The 18691-nt window shown below is 39.4% G+C and overlaps 1 long non-coding RNA gene across 1 annotated transcript; it reads left to right on the top strand.

Moving 5' to 3' along the window:
• The first annotated feature begins 1881 nt into the window (after positions 1-1881).
• On the top strand, positions 1882-7878 carry LOC137173250 (uncharacterized). Its single transcript, XR_010925142.1, has 3 exons — positions 1882-1952; positions 4176-4351; positions 4683-7878. It is a non-coding gene; the product is annotated as an uncharacterized lncRNA (long non-coding RNA).
• The last annotated feature ends 10813 nt before the right edge of the window (positions 7879-18691 follow it).

The following is an 18691-nucleotide window of genomic DNA, read 5'->3' as shown; positions in this document are numbered from 1 at the left end:
GTGGAAAACCTTTATGCATTCTAACAGGTTAACTTTCTGTCAGCTGATTATCATCACGAGTGATCTCACTACTTTTTGGGGGCGCTGCACACTAACTTAGCCTTCCACACTGACCGGCTCAGCCTCCGCTCTAAGGTGATGAGGTTTGTAAAGGACCATTTCTCTGCTGATGTTTGGGGGAGCTGTGACAGCCAAGCACTTCCAGATGTAGGTTCAGGTGAGTTAAACGACTCACTGCAGCTGTCGGGGTCGACCTCCTGGATCAATGGAATCAGCAGTGATGGTGGATAACAAGCTTAGTGATGTAACTGTAACACTGAAGGTGAAACAGACTAGAAGCTTGCCTTTTCTCCTTTGTAGGTACAAGAGCTTAAAAGGCTATCAGAGATGATCAATGTTTATACTAAATGATAGAATTTAACCTGCCTTAAATTCACCTCGGGGCACCACCCTTTGTAAAGGAAAAATTAATAGCCAATTAATTAATTTAGTCTCATCAGATATAAAAAAAACTATCAATTTGGAACTCTGGTTAATAATTAAATTAATAACTACAACCAAAATGATCATATCAATAGCTAATAAAGGTTGAAGGGTTTTGGAGTTCTGAATAGTAGAGGTTTGCAGCATTCACTCTTGTGCAACATTAAATAGACCAACTTTTATTTAAAAGACAATAAAGTAAAACACACAATACGTAATCTCACCAAATGTACTTAACTACAGAACAAAATGGAGTGTGTGCACCTGTGTATGTCAGAGTGAGAGTGTGTGTGTGTGTGTGTGTGTGTGTGTGTGTGTGTGTGTGTGTGTGTGTGTGTGTGTGAGAGAGAGGGTGAGAGATATGGGGAGACAAAAGGAAGATGGCCGACTCGGACTCAAAATGGCGGCTTGGACCCAAAATGGTGGGGGTGAGACCGTGTGTGTGTGGAAGGAAATAGACAAAAGGGACGATTGCGGACTTAGACCCAAAATGGTAGGGATGAGACCGCACATGTGTATGTCTCTTTGTTCTGTCTCCATATGCGTATCCAGTACGGAAAATGTACTTTTTACGAGCACAAGTATAATCCGAGTAAAATGTGTCAATATCCGTACTCATGAAGAAGGAAATCCTCATTGGGTAGCTGTGACCATATCCTCATAATATCATCATAACAGCTTGAGACTCTCACTGCTTGCGACTGCTTCTAAAGTGGTTACTCATGCATTTTACTCCATACTTCTGTGGTGACCAGCTGTCATAAAATCACCACCCACTGGTCAAGAGTTCATTAATTTTTCCACAGTTAGCATCCACAACCTTCCAATAATCCAATCACAATCCTCCAAAAAACCTGCACAGTGTGAAACCAACCTCCAGGCAATCTATTAGGGTGTCTCAGAGCTGCCAGTGTTTTTGGTCAGTGGAGGAGAGATACACCAGCTCCCTGACGGTCTTGGTGCTTCCTCTGCAGGCTCAACTTCACTCAGCTGCTTCTTCCCACTTTAACCTGAATGAGTGAAGTGGACTTACTTACTAGCTTTTTCTGGCCCAGTCAACCACATCTCATGGAGTTAAGTACACTTGGTGTGCACCTCTCTGCCTCTGTGACCTACACTTACCAATAACATGTATCTGAAGAAGCTTAATCCAGCTTCACACACAGCGTAAACTTAAAAATATAAATTCATGAGAGCATGGGTCCATGCACTAACAATAAAAGTGACTGACATCAGGAACCTTAAAATAACCTTACACATAGTTGGTAAAACAAACTTAAGTTCCATCCACTCACCTGTCTTGGAGCTTTTGACCATATCACACAGTCTTCATTGGAAGATGATATTGATATATAAGTGCTCAGTATAATGGAAAGTTTATCTAAATGTTTTTATACATCTACAGACCGTGTTGACTAAGCAAGCTTCATCTGCTGATGAAGACCAGTTGAAAGCTCCACAACAAGCATGTAAGTGGACCTAGAATGTAGACTGTTTTGTCAACTGCTGTTTCCTCAACTTATCTTTATAATTTTTACTATCAATGAAGACATTTTACTCATCAGCTGTTTCAGCTGATTATCTAAACTAAATTACTTGGAAAGGAAAATGAAGGTGAATGTATTCATATAAGATTAAAACAGGTTGGGCTAACTTAGCATTTCAACATTCACCTTTGTTTTAAACTCTAAACAAAGTTAAACAAAGTGTTTTTCTGACCGTTCCTGTTGCTGTTTTTGCAATGTTGTAAAAGGTTAACCAACAAGAGAGATGGCCAACACCATTGGATTAAGACTCTGTTTAATAATATATATTACATTTAAGACAAGATATTTCACTGAGTCAAATTAACCTTGTTTAAAAAACAGAATCAAGAAATTTTAATCTTACATATCAGCTGGGTGGTGTATGTAGCTATTTTTGTTAGCTAATTCTGCAGTGAACCACCTTGATGATAGCGACTGCAAAGCCTTTGTTTCTTTAAAAATCTTCACTTTATTAAATAGACTAATACAGCTGCACACAAGGATAAGGTTGTTTCCTCGTGACATGTGAATAAAGCAAGAAACATCGACATGTACTGAAAGGAGGTTTAGGTTGACCAGTGGAGTGTCAAGTTGATTGACTGGCTGAATTGATGTGCAGTCTGTTATTTTGCTGTGTTCGAGACCCTTGTTCCACTAATAGTGCCATTTGTTCATGCCGCCTGTCCCCCGATCAATAGATAGAGAGAGATATTAGCAAACCCCCTCCTCTGATCACGAGGGACAGCCTTATACACAACACTACTGGATTTCACTGGAGCCTGGAGCATCATAGGAAGGCTATTTGACTCTTACAGAGGGGATAAAAGACAGTGGGTAGATAGACAAGTGCGGGAGGTCAAGGGAGATATAAGAAGAATAGAAAAAACACACTACAGTGTATGTGTATTTGTGTTAATTCTATAATGTTCTGCTGATAAAGTCTGACCTTGTGTACAACAAAATATGCAGGTCACTTCCAAAATAGTCCAGATAACATTTAAAAAAATGATTCAAATGAAAGTTTTCTGATTTGCCAACACCTCTAAGATAAAAAAAAAAAAACGAAGCTATGTTTGCATTCAATGTTTGATAGCATATTATGTGAGGTTTAACCAACATGTTGAATACATTTCTTTCCTCATAAAACATTTGCAAAGCAAACTTTTTTTAATCTCTCTGTATAAATGTGGGGAAACGAGGAAGTTCAATGTCCCACACTCTGAAGAAGGCGCAAGCCGACACACGGTGTGTTTTTTAATGACTCTAGCCCACTGAAATAAAGGCCTTTTATTTTTCAAACCTACCTTGAGTGCCTGGACCTGGATTGTTTATGCCATTTTTTGGTCATAATTCTTCCACTCTTCTTGCATACTTAAGCTGTACTATTGCACTGTAAAATGTTACTGTGAATGAAACTTGGCATGTACGTTCAAGACTTAGTGCTCGATGTCTCAGGCACGTTCAGAAATATATAAAAATACCTCATAAACAATGTTGCCATGGTCTGTTTTTTAGAGTGTGAGGCTACCCTTCAGGGGATCATCAGAAAAGTGCAAGATGCCATTGGAAGTCATGACCCCATGGTGCTGACTGATGCACAAGGGAATTCAATTTTTGATTTGATTGTGGGTTTTTACTTAGACTTATCCTTACCTTTGTTGTTCAGACTATTAAAAAAAACTATTAATTAAATCATCACCTGTTTGCCTACCATTTGGCCATTACTGCTTCTGTATATACAGTACAGCGGCTTCTATGATGTTTGGGACAAAGATTTATTTGGCTCTTAGGGTTTCCCATATATTAACACCTTGGCAGAATGCCAGGGTGCCAGCTCCCCTGCCAAAGTATCTGAGAGCTTGTCAACTTAAAAAAAACATATTCTCATCATCAGAGATGGAAATTGAGCTTGCCTACACCCCCCTTGCCATTTTGTTGTGTGTGAAACAAGTGTCTTGTTTTGAATGAATAAATTTCATAAGAAGCAGCCCTGGCTTGGCCAAGGTACATTCGTAAATAAAAAGCCTTGCTTTTGCTATTTAGTTGTTGTTTTTTCCCCCTTTTCTAATCTTTCAAACAAAAGGTTAGGCTTCCACCCCATCACCATTACCAAAACCGCTAAAACACAACCAGTATATATCTATTATGCTTTTTTCCTTGTAACAGCCAAAACGATGAAGATGCTGCAGGCATTGGAGAGGTCACTGAGAAAATAGAAGATCTACCAGATGTCACTGCAGCAATCAGAGAGTTCATCAATCTGCCTTCCATTTAAAGAGTTATCCTGACTGTTTCCCAGCTACAGACCATCAAGCAAGGGTTCTGCTGTGTTATTACTATGAGTAAGTATGCAATAGGTAGTAATTGTCCCATGTGTAAAATAATTTTGGATCCATTTTAGTTGTTGTTCGCCAGAATTTGAGATTTCCAAGTACACATACATATTACATTCTGTAACCAAGGTCAGCTGTGTCTCATCCACTACAATTAATTACATGTACTGATGGACAACTTTGTGTGACAGCCCATGATGTAATGATACAATAACAAATACATTTTTAAAAGCATTAAAGTTGATTGAAAACACTGTCACCCAATACGTGAAGAACACTTAAAGGACAGATGGGGACACACACACAGAGAATGACTAGTTTTTCTCATTTTGTTTTTTAGAGTTCATCGAGGAGCCGGTCTTCACACAGTGTTGCTGAAGCATTATGGGCTGCAAAACATGTGGAACAGTGGCAGGAGACCTCTGTGCACTGTGCAAAATGTAGAGGGAACACTGCAGGCAACAGCACATTTAAAGTTAATGGTCTGTCAGAGGCATTTTCTGTTCTGAGATCCCTTTTTGAAGAGGAGTAACATTTTGCACTTTTATACTCACAAAGAGGCATGTTGTATTTGAGTTTGTTTTATTGAATCAAAAATTTTGGTAAGAGTTCTTATAGTAGTGCTGTGAATGTATTTACATGTTTGGGCTGGATGATGTCATATTGGTGTTCAGCATAAACTGTCAAGAAGGAAGTTGAAGATTTGACTACTATTCTTATTGACATTTTCTTTTAGTGATATTAACACTAAAAGAGGCATCCAGAGGCATCACAGCACTGTGCCAGTGTGTGCGCACATACCACACTTGCCCCCCATTGTTAATGCTGCCGTTACTGTTTTGCCTTGGAACAGCATTGAGTGAAGCATCAGAATGCATTATCTCTCCATCAGGGAGAAATACACCTGATGCGCACGTCACACAGAGTGAGGGAAGTACCTGCCTGTCGTGTTCTCCTTCATTGATCTCCACGTGAAAGACGAGGAGGACTGAACACAATGACATGAATATTGCTGCTTCAACATTTACGACCAGCAGTGGTGATTTCATGGACCTCTCCGCTGGCTCTGCCGTTTTCTGTACCGTCCCCAATGGGCCAAACCCCCGTTTATGGAGGGTTTGATGACGTAGAGGGTTGAGGCAGGATATCACAGCTTCCTGACTGCTGCTACACAGCTGGTCACTTGCCCACTGGCATAATTTTACAAGGTGTGACGGCATGAATGTGTATTGACAGAGTGGATGGACAGGACACTGAAACTGGATCATTCTCTCCAGTTCTGCCATGTTCCTCCTCTATTCATGGGTGTCAAGGAAGTGAGTCTATCTTCCTGGGAGGAAATAGATTCCCTCTTGGCAGAAATAGGCTGTGTCTGTCGTTCTCAACATGACAGACACAAGGTGTTTTACTCCACATACTTCCTGGTCACTAAGAAGATGGGAGATTTCAAACCCAGTTTGGATCTCTGCACCCTAAACTGGTGCATCGCTTGCAAAACGTTTCACATGCTAACCATCCAGCGGTTACTGGAGCTGGTTTATTGCTGAAGCAACCACACAAACTATTGAACTGTACTCTTGTGGATAAAGTCTGTAAATAAGGCCTTCTCTCCTGATTATGGTTGTGCAATGACAGCAGCTCCAGCATGAAGAGCGTCAAATAAAACTCCTTGCCATGATCAACTTGCACTTGGTCCCACTTACTTTGGGCAAGTACTGCAGGCCTATTGGATGAAAAAGTCAGTTTTAATATGTACAAAACTTTTCAAACTGTTCCAAATCAGTTAATCTCAGTATAATATGGTTCATAACAATGTAGATGTTCAGCAGTTATCATTTAGTCATTCTATTATTAATGCGGTAGCCATGTGTATGCAATATGTACAACTATTTCAAAGGCTTAAGGGATACAGTCTGTAATTTATTTGAGAACAATATATGTTGTTATTTTGTCATTTGCAGCCTCTCTTTTCACTCCAACACCTGAAAGGCATAATTTTAATTGATAGGTAGATGTAAGGTGAAAGAATAGAGAATAATATAAATATACTGGCCAACAACCACTGTCTTTAAGAAATGACAGATTATCCCTTCAGTGTCCACAATAATACAATTTTCTTGTCTTGTAAATGACCACATCTAGATGTGCAGGGGTCACCAATGGGATGTGGGACCAAGTGAGAGTTGACCATGGGAAGGAGTTCTATCTGTGCTAGTACATTCAGGAAATACTTTCCAGACACAGGTATAACCTCAGCAGGCAACCTTATGTTCAGTCTGCATCTTCCATGGTAAGTTTTTTTTATTATTGTTCAAAAGGAAGGGCTCCAGTGATAACCTGAGACTTTTGAAAGATGAAAGAATCAACATTGCTTAGACAGGGAAACCATATGTCATTAAAAGGCAACTGTTTCATTCCAACCTGTAACCTTACCTAACCTAACCTAATTTCATTGATTAGTTATTTGTTTAGTGAAATCAACTGATATGGCTGCAGTGGAAACCTGCAGACTGTTAGCCCTGCATGGTTCCCTATGTCTGATTTATGGAATGTCAAATAGAATCTGAAGGTTGTTTAGCAGCAGAATATGTCAGGATTTGTCAGCAGCTTTGAACACAGTAATTAATATAGGAAGCAGTTACCAGTTAGTATAAGCAGTTCAACTTCCTCATTTATTTTTCTAACATATCTTGTGTTCACAACAGAATCCAATGGTGGAGTGGATTTGGCCCGAAGTAAATAATCAGGTCAACTACCCACTGAAGTAGGGCGTGGTGCACCTGATCGACCAAGAGGCCAAAGACATGCAAGATAACACTGTTACATTCTGTGTGTCAAACCCAGACAAAGCCAGATTGGGTTAAACCGGGTTGTGAAGTCATGGAATGCACATAGGATTCCAGGTATCAAACGAAACTTAATTTTTTTTCCTCTACTAGGCTGAGGAATACCTAATGACCTGGCTGCAAGAGGATGCCCAGTCAAAATATCAGAGGACCTGCTACCCAGTGCTTCTGTTGTGGCAGACGGATATGAGCAGGAGTTGGGATCCTCTTTCATCAGGGAAACAACCTTTGGTGTGGAACCACCTCCAGTCTGAGGAAGACAGGAGCCAGGCAGAAGAGGACTTTGCAGTGGCCTACCCTGATCTATCTGTCATTTTTGACAGTGTGCTCAACAATGACCATAATGTTTTCAATGAAGCCCTTTTCTGCCTGCTGAATGTGACAGAGAGGCATGTGTGAAATGTTTTGATGGATGTGTGACTGCATGTGTGTACTGTATTTGTGGAAAGTTATAAAGCACTTAAGGTGCCACCAAAATTGAAAGGCAGTGTACATAGCTCCCTCAGATTTCACATAACTGTCATATCAAAAGTGTTGATTTTCCTGGAATACATTTCTGACATTTTGTATTATTATACATAAGCATATGAACTGGATTTGATGGACTTATGAATGCAAGAATATATAACTACATCTGTTAAATTAACCTTAAACATGGGTTGCAGTACTGTGGTATTGTGGTGATTCTAAATTTAGGAATAATAATGAACTTAAAATATGACAATGCTTGAACATATTATCATTTTAGTTGTTGTACTTAATTAACCTCAGCAGCTGCAAAAGACTTTAAATTCTTTTGTATCCAAATAAAATTGTAGGCAGAATTCAATACATTAGAACAATTCTAAAAAGTCAATGCAATTCTATAGAAAAAAATATATTTAACAATATAATGCAAAGTTAATGTGGAACAAAATTAAAATAAAACATTTAGCATTATAACATTTACAACATTTGAACAATACATATTAACAGTAACAAAACAACCTTTTCATCCTTAAAATACTACATCATAATACATTCATAAAATTTAGGAAAATAAATAAACATTTCTTCACTACGTATAGTGATAACTGACATAAAACAGAGGATAGCAACAGATCCTTACATTTGAGAAGCTGGAATATTTGGCACTTTTGCCTGATAAATCGCTTAAAAATGATCAAAATTGCTCTTGATTAACTTAATAATCATAATTTAAAGAGTTGTTGTGCCTTCTGACCACTGGGAAAAGCCCCAGGTTTTCTCCTAGCCTTATTCTTGCACTACATCTGATGTAGTGATAGAGATGTCAGATGTAATGGCAGCATTACAACATTTTGAACAGAAAATCTCTTCTCAACAACCGAGCGAAAAAAAAAATTACTGCGATATTCTAAGAAATAATGTTGTGCAGTGCAGCCAGTGCATCATCCAGCCCCACCACTGACTGTGCATGGCTGTCAAAGCCCACAGCTCTGCCCCAAGTCTGGGGCAGTAGCTATGGCTTTCCTGCCATTGTTCCATGCAGGTCCAACAGCCAATGAGACTCTTGCAGCAACTTGTAAAATAGGCTCCTTCATAGAATTTGCAGTTTACATAGAGAAAGTGTTAAACCATAAACAGGTCCATCTCTGCAGTTGAGTTCAGCTGAGTAGTCTGCCTAAAAAAAAGTAAAAAAAAAAAAAAAAGAAACAGCAATGTCTGTACATCCCAAAAACAAAGTCAGGGAAAAGACGACACACCAGAGGACAGTGGCAGCAAAAGAATCACCTCATGCTGATTTCAGGTCTCTGGGTATATTTATCCTTAATCGATAGGCTGACAAATCTGCTGAAGTATTTCAGCATGAAGCCTTCATCAAAACATATATGCCTGCTATAAGTACATTATGTTACCAGCTGTCAACAGAGAACAATTACACCTGCACACCTGGAGGAAGATCTTCCATTCCACTTCCCACAAAAAGACAATAAATAAAAGAAAAAAGAAAGAAATAATAAAAAAGTGTACAGAGAATGTGAAATGTGAGAATTAAAAATACACACACACACACACACACACACACACACACAAATGTACCCACATAGGTTCTACATCGATAAAATATCCAATAAAAAGTAAGTCAGTGCCCTAAAATAAGTGTTTTGGGAGGTCTCCCTCAGACATCAATGACACTTGTTCAAGGCCAACAAACCAAAAGGAAAAGGCAGGCCATGGTTCACATAGTGTAGCCGTGCTGAGACATGTCAGGAGCACTTGAGTCGGGCTGGCACACTTGAGTGTTTTTCCATTACACAACACGGCAACGTAACATAAGTCGTTTACCTGTTGGAGGTGTGCTTTTTGCAGAAAATGCAGTAAGAGCCTGTTGTCTTCAGCTCTTCATTAAACATCTCACTATGGCTGTTTCTGCTTGCACTATTCCTCCCTGCAATATTTACAACTGATTCACTCACCAAATTGCTCCAAATCTTGTTGTGTCAACCAGTTTTTATTTAAGAACTGCACAACTAATAAAGCTCTGCTAATTCAGTTAGAAACACAATAGCAGGAAATGCTGTGTTTTCATTTGCAGTAACGTAGCATAGCTCCAATATAACTAAAAGCACTCAGGAAACTATAAAATCAGGCAGATATCTGAAAGTACAAACAGGGAGGCAGGTGAGAAACTAAGCTTCAAACTACAAAAAATCAGTTAAAAGCTACAAAAGTACAGAGAGCTGACAACTTACTCTTTAGTCTCCAGCACAGACATGAATTGAGTTTCGCAGCACATCGCTTGTTTGAGGGGGAGAAGGAAGGTCATCAGGGTGGCTGCGGTCGGCCCTGCCAGCGAGCCACGGTTATCCCTTGCTGTGAGGTTGTAATGGAGACGCATGTCATCGTGGTTTGGCATGGCGTGGCTGAAGCAGACCAACCCAAGCTAATGGAAAAAACCCTAATAGTGTTTGGCCATAACATACTGTGTTTTTGGTTCTGATTACAGTCTTGTCTTCCAATATTTGTAGCTTTAATTTTCTTTTTGTTTGACCGACATACATTTTTAAAGAAAGGCAGGTCAGTATTTAAATGACATTGGCAGAATCACAGAGGGTGCTTAAAATATTTATAATCTGTTGTACTACAGTACTGGGCACACTTGCTACACCTAAAGTTACCTTTAAGTGACATTCAGTCTTCTCCAAAGAGCATACAAGTGCATCCCTGATGTTTGGACAGCCTCTGAAAAAGTGGTGGTAACTTTGTTTCTTCTTTTGTTTCTGTTTGCCGACGTCTCATGTTTTGATTTGTTTAGGACAAGGGTTGAAGTCTGTGATTAAGCATAAGCGGGATGCATTTGTTGTTTTATTTGTCTTCACCAATAGTTGACTCCGTCTCGACAACTTGATTGATCCTGAGGACGCCTGCCACACACTCTAAATAAGGAATCTGTGAGGTAGCTCACCAGCTTGTAGAAAAACACTGAATTTTGTGTACCCATTTTGTCATTGCCTCCTACTGTGTAGGAAGATTTAAGTAATTAGGTAAGGCACACAAGCTGTTTGACCCATGTGTAATCATATGCATCCCTTAAATCAGAGAAGGTGAAGAACAGATGCAACAACATCGTCATTCCATATGTGTCTAGAGCAGTGGCGGCTGGTGACTCAAAAAACTGGGGAGGACCGGAGGAAAACATGGAATCTTACAACAAACCGCATCAAACTATATCATTGTCCCCCACCTGATAAAATCGGAGGGGTGGGGGGCAATTTTATATGCCAATAAAACAATTTGCTTTCAAAAACAAAAACCCCTGAGTGGTGAAAAGGCTGCTTCTTTAAAGACATTTAGCATAAACATATTGTTTCTAAACAAAGAAGTGCTCATTTTAGCCGTGGAGTGGTTCAGAATGTGTCATTTTACTAACAAAGTGAAATTCAAATTTACAGTATTGTTCTATTGTGACAACAGATTTATGTTCTCATCAAAAGCAGACAACATATCACACGATTTACACGTTTCCTATTTATTTTCTTAGTATACTGAAATATATAAAGTACCACAAAGCTTATGTGATACAGGTTCAGAACAGCGCTGAATACTAGAAAGACTGAACACTAAAAACATTCACAGATCTAAAAGTGTAGGTTCACATCAGAAAGTATTAATGCATGTATCAAATATATGACTTAAACACACTTATTTATGTGCACCACATACAAAATATAGTCTACAAAGCTGACATGTTAACACTTGTTATTCTAGTTACGTTAAGATTATTATTTAATATATGGCTCAATTTAAAAACGAACTGAAGAAATTGTCACAACAAGCAGCCAGACCTCCTGCACACTTATTCACTAATCACACAACATCAACAGGTGACTGAACAACCACTCAATTAAAAACTGGATCAATTCCAAATGAATGAGTGACTCCAGACAGCTCACTGTAACTTCAACTAGCAAACTACCTACAGAACATTTTATGATCTCTGCTGCATTCTTGTTAAGGAGATAAATTCACACAACAGCCACAGAGACATTTAACCATCAGAGATGAAATTAGCGACCAAAGAGACAGAGAGAGAGAAGCCGTATCTGACTCATGTTATCTGATGTTCTCTTCATTCTTTCATGGAGATGAAGTATTCATGTCATAATGTCCATTTGTGGCTGTTGGTCATCTTGTTTGTTAGTCAGAACTTTATGGCTGCTGTAAACCAGTCTGATATCATTAGCAACAATGACAAACAAGCTAACGTTAACTCTCCTGGTTGTTTCTCCGGTTGCTTCTCTCTTCAGTTGTTCCCCGGTGGCGTCCTGCTGCTGCTGCACCGCACAGTCCAGATCCATTCTCCCATTAGCTTAACAACAGTCCTTGACAGTCCTTCCATCTCGCGTCTCACACTTCTCTAACATCAGTTGTACTTGGTATCTTCCACATTTCTCACAATACACATGGCCTAGCGGCCTTCGCTCATCACACACAGAAGATTAAAATATGACATTGCTGATTCTCCCCTTCCGTATTCCCATAGAAACTATCTGCTATAGATGTAAATGTTTCCTTTGCACAATTACTGGCCTATTCATGGAAGGAGAGTTTTCCATCACAAGATCCCGCCCTGAGGAGGACAGCAGGAGCCTGTCCTCCTCTGCCCCCCACTACCCCCCACCTGCAGGTGTCGCTGTTGAAGCATTTTAACCAGAATTTCAATAATGGTTTTTTTCCAAAGACGAGAGAAAAAATATTTAATTAATAATACTGAAATTTGGTAATGGTTTATTTCAACCAAATATTCTTTTTTATATTTTGATCTCCCTCTTGCCTCTCAAAAAATAGAGGAGGAGCAACCTCCTCTGCCTCTATTTTTTGACCAGCCTCCACTGGTCTAGAGTATCTGAGAAACTCAGGAGATTTTTGACAAGCACTGCATCCCTGTGTTTTTCAAACCCAGCAACACACTATGACAGAAACTGGTCCACCTGAAAGACCACACACCCAAACACAAGAAAAGCAATCTAGTGTAAGCAGTCCAATGCAGTGAGGAATGCACTTGTATATTAACTAAACAACCATTAAGCAAACACATAGCTCAACACAGGAGGGCCAACTCCTCAGGTCAAGACTCAGCAGTTTACCTACACCTGAAAGATAAGGGACACTCTTTCAAGGACAACAATGTGCATATTTTGGATACAGAGGAGATGGTTTGAAAGAGGAATGAAAGAGGCTGTCTACGTCGAAGTAGAGAAACCGTCTCTCAACAGAGAACAAGGTCTACAACATGACTTATCCCCCACCTACAATGTTGACCTTTCATCCCTTCCCAGGAGACTTAACCATTCACATTTGGCCCTTATGTGACAACTCCAACATCTGTTGTTTACTTGGCCTCAGGTGACAACTTACAACAGCCAGAGAGCAGGGGCGTTGCCTGGCCTGGGCATTCGGGGCTGTACCCAAAAGGTTTTTTCTTTAGCCCTGAATACTTCTCCACTTTGAGAAAGGTGGCTGGTGCCATCTTAGCTGTTTTAATGAGTACAACAGGGGATTGAGATTTGGGATTTCACATAAAAGGGGGAACTGCCAGTTGCCGGTAAGTGAGGTTTGCAGCGAAGTTATGTGCATGTTATTGCATGTGTATTTTACAAGATGAAGTGAGCATGCATGTTTGAGTTTTATTTGCTGTTAGCCGTCAGCTAACGATGAAGACGTGCAGCTAGGGAAAAAAGTAACTGTTATGAGCATGTTTTGATGGTTAACTTCACCTTGTTTCTGTATCGCATGGGCGAATTGTTCTGTCCACTATTTCAGAGAATGTATAATTTTACTTTCACGTAGATTTAATGCTAGCTGGTAGCTAATTTAGTTCATCCCACTTGATGGTGCTGACTATTTACTTGCGTTTACCAACCCACTGGCGCTTTCGAAAACAATTTAAACATTCAGTAAGTTTCCTGCCTTGCATAAAGCACACAAATATATCAGTAGAATTGTCTACAGAACATGAAAATGACCAAAATAAACTAAACAAAACAGGAGCAGGAGCGACAAAATAGTTGATCATTATTTTTTGTGTTTACTGATACAATTATTACAGATGAGCCAGACAGGATAGAGAAGGAAGAGAGAACAGGAGATACAGAAGGAAAGGAGACAGAAGAAGGAGATAAAGTAGACAGTAAAGATGAGGGAGACCAGAACAGAGGGCAGCAGATATCCCAGGAGGCAACAGGAAACATCCCAACTGAACTCATTGATTTAGGGGCTGTACCGGTCCAAGGCCAGTAAGACATCACTGCTTTCCATCCAGCATGTTTGTCCTGCACAAAAGATCATTCCAACCAAGCTGGTTTGACAAATTTGAGTGGCTGGAATACTCTATAACTGCCAATGCAGCATTCTGCTTCATGTGCAGATTATATGGCAAACCAAAACAGGCAAAGGATCAAAAGGATACACTCAGCACCACAGGTTACACAAACTGGAGGAGAGCATTAGATTCTTTTAGGGAGCATGAATAATCCAACAGGCACAAGGCCTCAGTGATGTGTTGAAAGAGCTTTAAAGCCACACAGGTTCACGAGGACATCACAGAGCCGCTATAAGCTGCAAACATCAGTGAGATTGTGGATCGTAGGGAGTTTCTCAGACATATAGCAGCAGTGACAGCCTTTCTTGGGGAGCAGGGGATTGCTTTTCGAGGTCACAACCAGACAGTGACAATAAAGGGAACTTTATGGAGTGCATGCAGCTTCTTGAGAAGTTTGATCCTTTCCTGCAAACATACAAACTGCCTTCATATGTAACCTGCCTCTCACCATCATCCTAAAAAGGAGATGATTCAAAGCACCTCTGATGTTATAACTTAGAGCATCATGAAAGAGAGATTCTTTGGATTTTCCCAGCTTGAGGCATTTGATGCTAGCTCCATCATTGCCACCATAGAGAAGGAACTTGAGAAACATGGAATAACCCTGATAGCAAATTTCCTTTTGCAAGGATGTGGGCCAAATAAACAGCAAAGACGTGACCCACATTTGGAAGTGAATGATGGGCCATATCTGGCCCAAGGGTATGACAGCTATAACTGAATCATAACAAAGCCAGACTTCTACCAGGAGTAAGCCAAATACAAATAGTTGATATGGCTCATAGCTGGGCCTGATATGGAATATCTGTACGGCTGAGATCTGTTAAGGCCTTACTGTCCTTATGTGGCCCACATATGGCTGACAGACCAAAATCTGTACTTTGCCCTGAATTTAACCTAAACTACACCACAACTGTGATGTGAAGTCTGTAATAGCCTTAACTGAACCATAACATAGCCATGAGTATTATTCCAGAATTTTACCAAATGGTCTATACTTTGAATCCAAAGGCAAACAGTCCAGATATCCAAAAATTTTAAAATGTCAATTTAAGTAGTTTATTAACCTTGGTTAATAAAAGTATTTTTACTGCAAATTTGGCAAACGTGGCATTTTGTGACCCCTTTTATAGGATACTAATACAAACGTAAAAAAACAAAACATGGGTAACTTTTTTAAAATTTATTTATTTACAAAATCCTTACAGCACAGGTCTGTGAGCCAACCCACTAGCAATAACATTCTTGATAAAAGCCTTTGAGAACTTAGAGTGTCTGTGGAGTGCAAATAAAAACACCAACAAGAACAATGTGTATATGGAGTACAAATAAAAAGAACAAGAACAAAGTGTATAGTCTCTTAATTATCAGCTTTGTAAGCTTTTTTTGTCTTTGTTTCCTCCTACCATCTCTGTCACCAGCCAGGTGAAGCCACTTTACTATCAGTACTTCCACCTCCTTGTCTGAAACGGTTGCCGTCATAGGGTTTCGCCTGACAGTGCTTATAGAAAGCAGAACGCAAGACAACAGCAGTGTTATATCTTTGTTATATCTTCCTATACACACACACATGTTTACCCAACTATGGGTACTTAAGGACAAAGCATGATAATATATATATATATATATATACATATAAATAACTAAAATCACACTGCTTACCAATGAAAACTGTTTTCAAGATCAGCTGCTGGACAGACATTTTTTAATTCACCCCCCTCCAGTTAATCTGTCTTATAACAGCAGTTGAAAAGGTTGCTTTCATAACCCTCCAGAATGTGTCTTTCAGGTTGAAGCCAAATACAGGTGCAGCAGCAGGTGCAAACCATTTGGGTGATGTTTGGGGAACATCAATGCATGTCAGTTCACATGATTGCCAGTACCACACCACATGTGGTCCCCAGCTGTCAGTTCTTATCTGGGCCAGGCACCTAAATTTCAGAGGTAATCCTGAAGTGAAATTCTCTCCAATTTTGAAGGTATGGCGAAATGTATGTGGTTATGATTTGGCCTATATATGTTTTGCAGTGTCACATGTTCCATTAACATACCACATGTGGCCCAAAAGTCAATACTTTTATCTGGGCCAAGTGCTTTAATTTCAGAAGTGATCCAGAAGAGAAATTCCCCCCAATTTTGAAGATATGGTAAAACGTATGTGATAATGATTTGGCCCTCATGTGTTTTGCTATGCCATATCTCAGCTATATGCCAGTGAAATATCACATATGACCCAAAAGTTGATGCTATCAGGGAAGACAGCTTAAATGCATTGCTCAATCCAGTGATGGTGCTTCTGTTATGAGTGGAGCACTGAGAGGTGTACAAGCTTGATTTAGACAAAAGCATCCAGAGGCACTATATATCCATTGTAATGCCCATGAACTTAATCTTGTCCTTTGTTCCACATGCAAAGCCATCCAAGAGGAATGCAACTTCTTTGATCTCCTGGAGTGTCTCTACTTTCTTTTCCACATCTCTTGTCCACCATCATAAATTACAAGCCTTAAAGAAGCAACTAGGGGTAGGGAGAGAGAACTTGTCCAGCTGTCCAAGACTCGCTGGGGGTGCCAGATTTAATCTGTGAATGCCACTTTACAAAACCTCCCTCCTTTGATCCTGGCCTTATGGAGCATTTCAGCACCTCTAGCTAAGGGACAGGAAAGCAAGCTTTGCAGATTCAGTACCATCTACATGCGTGTCCTGTTTCAGACACTGCTCTCAGTAATTTAGGACCTGCACAAATACCTACAGAAAGAGACAGTTGATTTGGTGCAGGCAATAGAATACAAAACAGCAGTTCAGAATACACTCAAAAGTTAACAGAACAATAAGAAAGCACATGAACTGTATGAGAAGACCAAGGCCCTGTGAAGATCTTGATTTATGCTACTGGGACTTGGAGGAAGAAGCAAAAAACAAAACAAAACAAAACATGGAGGACTATGTAGTCAAAACATTTTGTGTCACAGGGTGAGACCTCACTATTGGAATCTGAGAGGGAGAATCTTCTTTCCAGTTATTGATAGAATGCTGGAGGAGCTTGAGAATAGGTTTTCTGGAGTTGAGGAAAAAATCTTGATCGGCATATAGGCATGTCACCCTGCTGAAAACAGATTTGTGTATCAGAACTTTGTTTTTTCTTCTTTCCTCTCCATTAATCATCTCATGACCCCTCAGATTTATCTGGTGACCATTTGGAGGGGCCCGACACTTAGGTTGGGAACCACGAGACTAAACTAGCTAACTGTATATAAAGTAGTTGAAACTAGCTCCACCTCCAGCAGCTACAACAGTAACATACTGCTGTAACACTGATGCTTCAGTATTAATAATCTAATGATGTCATATATAATAATATATCAGTCAGAGTGACCAAACCACTACTTTTATTGCAATACTTTAACTACATCAAGCTCATGATACTTATGTACTTTTATCTAAGTAGGATTTTTCGTGCAGGACATTTACTTGTAATGGATTATTTTTACATTGCTGTATTAGTACTTAGGTAAAGGATCTGAATTCTTCTTCCACCACTGCTTAGTTGAACCAAAGCTTGATGGAAAATAAATGGTTGGCAGTAAGTTGGATAATGAGCATTTAAAAGGTCTTTGACTTGATTGTAGAAAACATTCTGTAGTGATGATAATTATAAAAATGTTTTTTTTTTTTCTTTTTTACTCGCAGCACTTTTTAATTGCCAGCACTGTTTATTAGCTTCAGAGAACACAGTTCTATTTCTTTCTTTCTTTCTTTCTTTCTTTCTTTCTTTCTTTCTTCCTAATTACAAATAAATTGAGTCATTTCATTTAATCTTAACCTTATGTCTGTTTCCCTTCTTATATTGTAGCCTGGACAAGTTGGGTTGTAACAATACTGAAGGAGGCAAAATTTAACTAGTTAACATAATTTTAAAAGGACAGAATTCAATCATTGTCTTCATATTTTAACAGATAACATTTGTCATGTTTTACCTCCTGTACCATTGAGGTGGGCATTGTGGTTCATATTGAGTGGGTCCATCAGCAATGATTTTACAACCAAATTATAAATGTTTACTCAGTAGTTAGCTGTTTTCAACTCTCATTCATGAAATTGCCATTGTATTATATGGGTTTTGAGGATTTCCCATCATGTAGGCCTGGTAATAATGGTAGTAGGTATCTGATATGACGGTCATTTTGGTTTGAGACATTCGAGTGGTGAATCAAATCCAAACCCGTCCTTCCTTCTCCAATTTTCACATTTTTAAGTAATGTATAGCTTTCACATGCAAGAAAAAAATGCATGGAAATAATCTATTTAGAAGTAAGTTTTTTTGTAAAAATTTTGATGGAGAAGAATCTGTCTTCAGTCCCTGATGGTTACCAGTCCAGCCAACACCCTTAGCAAGGAGCACTAATGAACAAAGTGGTATCATTGATCTTGATAACGACCCCACAAGGTTAAATACCTGGAACTCCCCACCAGTCAGTTAGAACTGAAGTAGCCCCTTGAATGAGAGGCGATACGTCTTCAAGTCTCTACAACCAAGGAATTTGTTGCAGGCTAATGTTGACACTGTAGCCTATGTTATTTGACTTACACTAAGTGGTTAGCTAGCTGTTAGATTAATGGTTCTCAACTTGTGTGCCATGAGGTGTGCCATTATACCTA

The sequence above is a fragment of the Thunnus thynnus genome, chromosome 21 (genome assembly GCF_963924715.1).
Source record: "Thunnus thynnus chromosome 21, fThuThy2.1, whole genome shotgun sequence".
In the NCBI taxonomy this organism is placed as follows: domain Eukaryota; kingdom Metazoa; phylum Chordata; class Actinopteri; order Scombriformes; family Scombridae; genus Thunnus; species Thunnus thynnus.
This window is presented reverse-complemented; position numbering and strand designations above follow the sequence as displayed.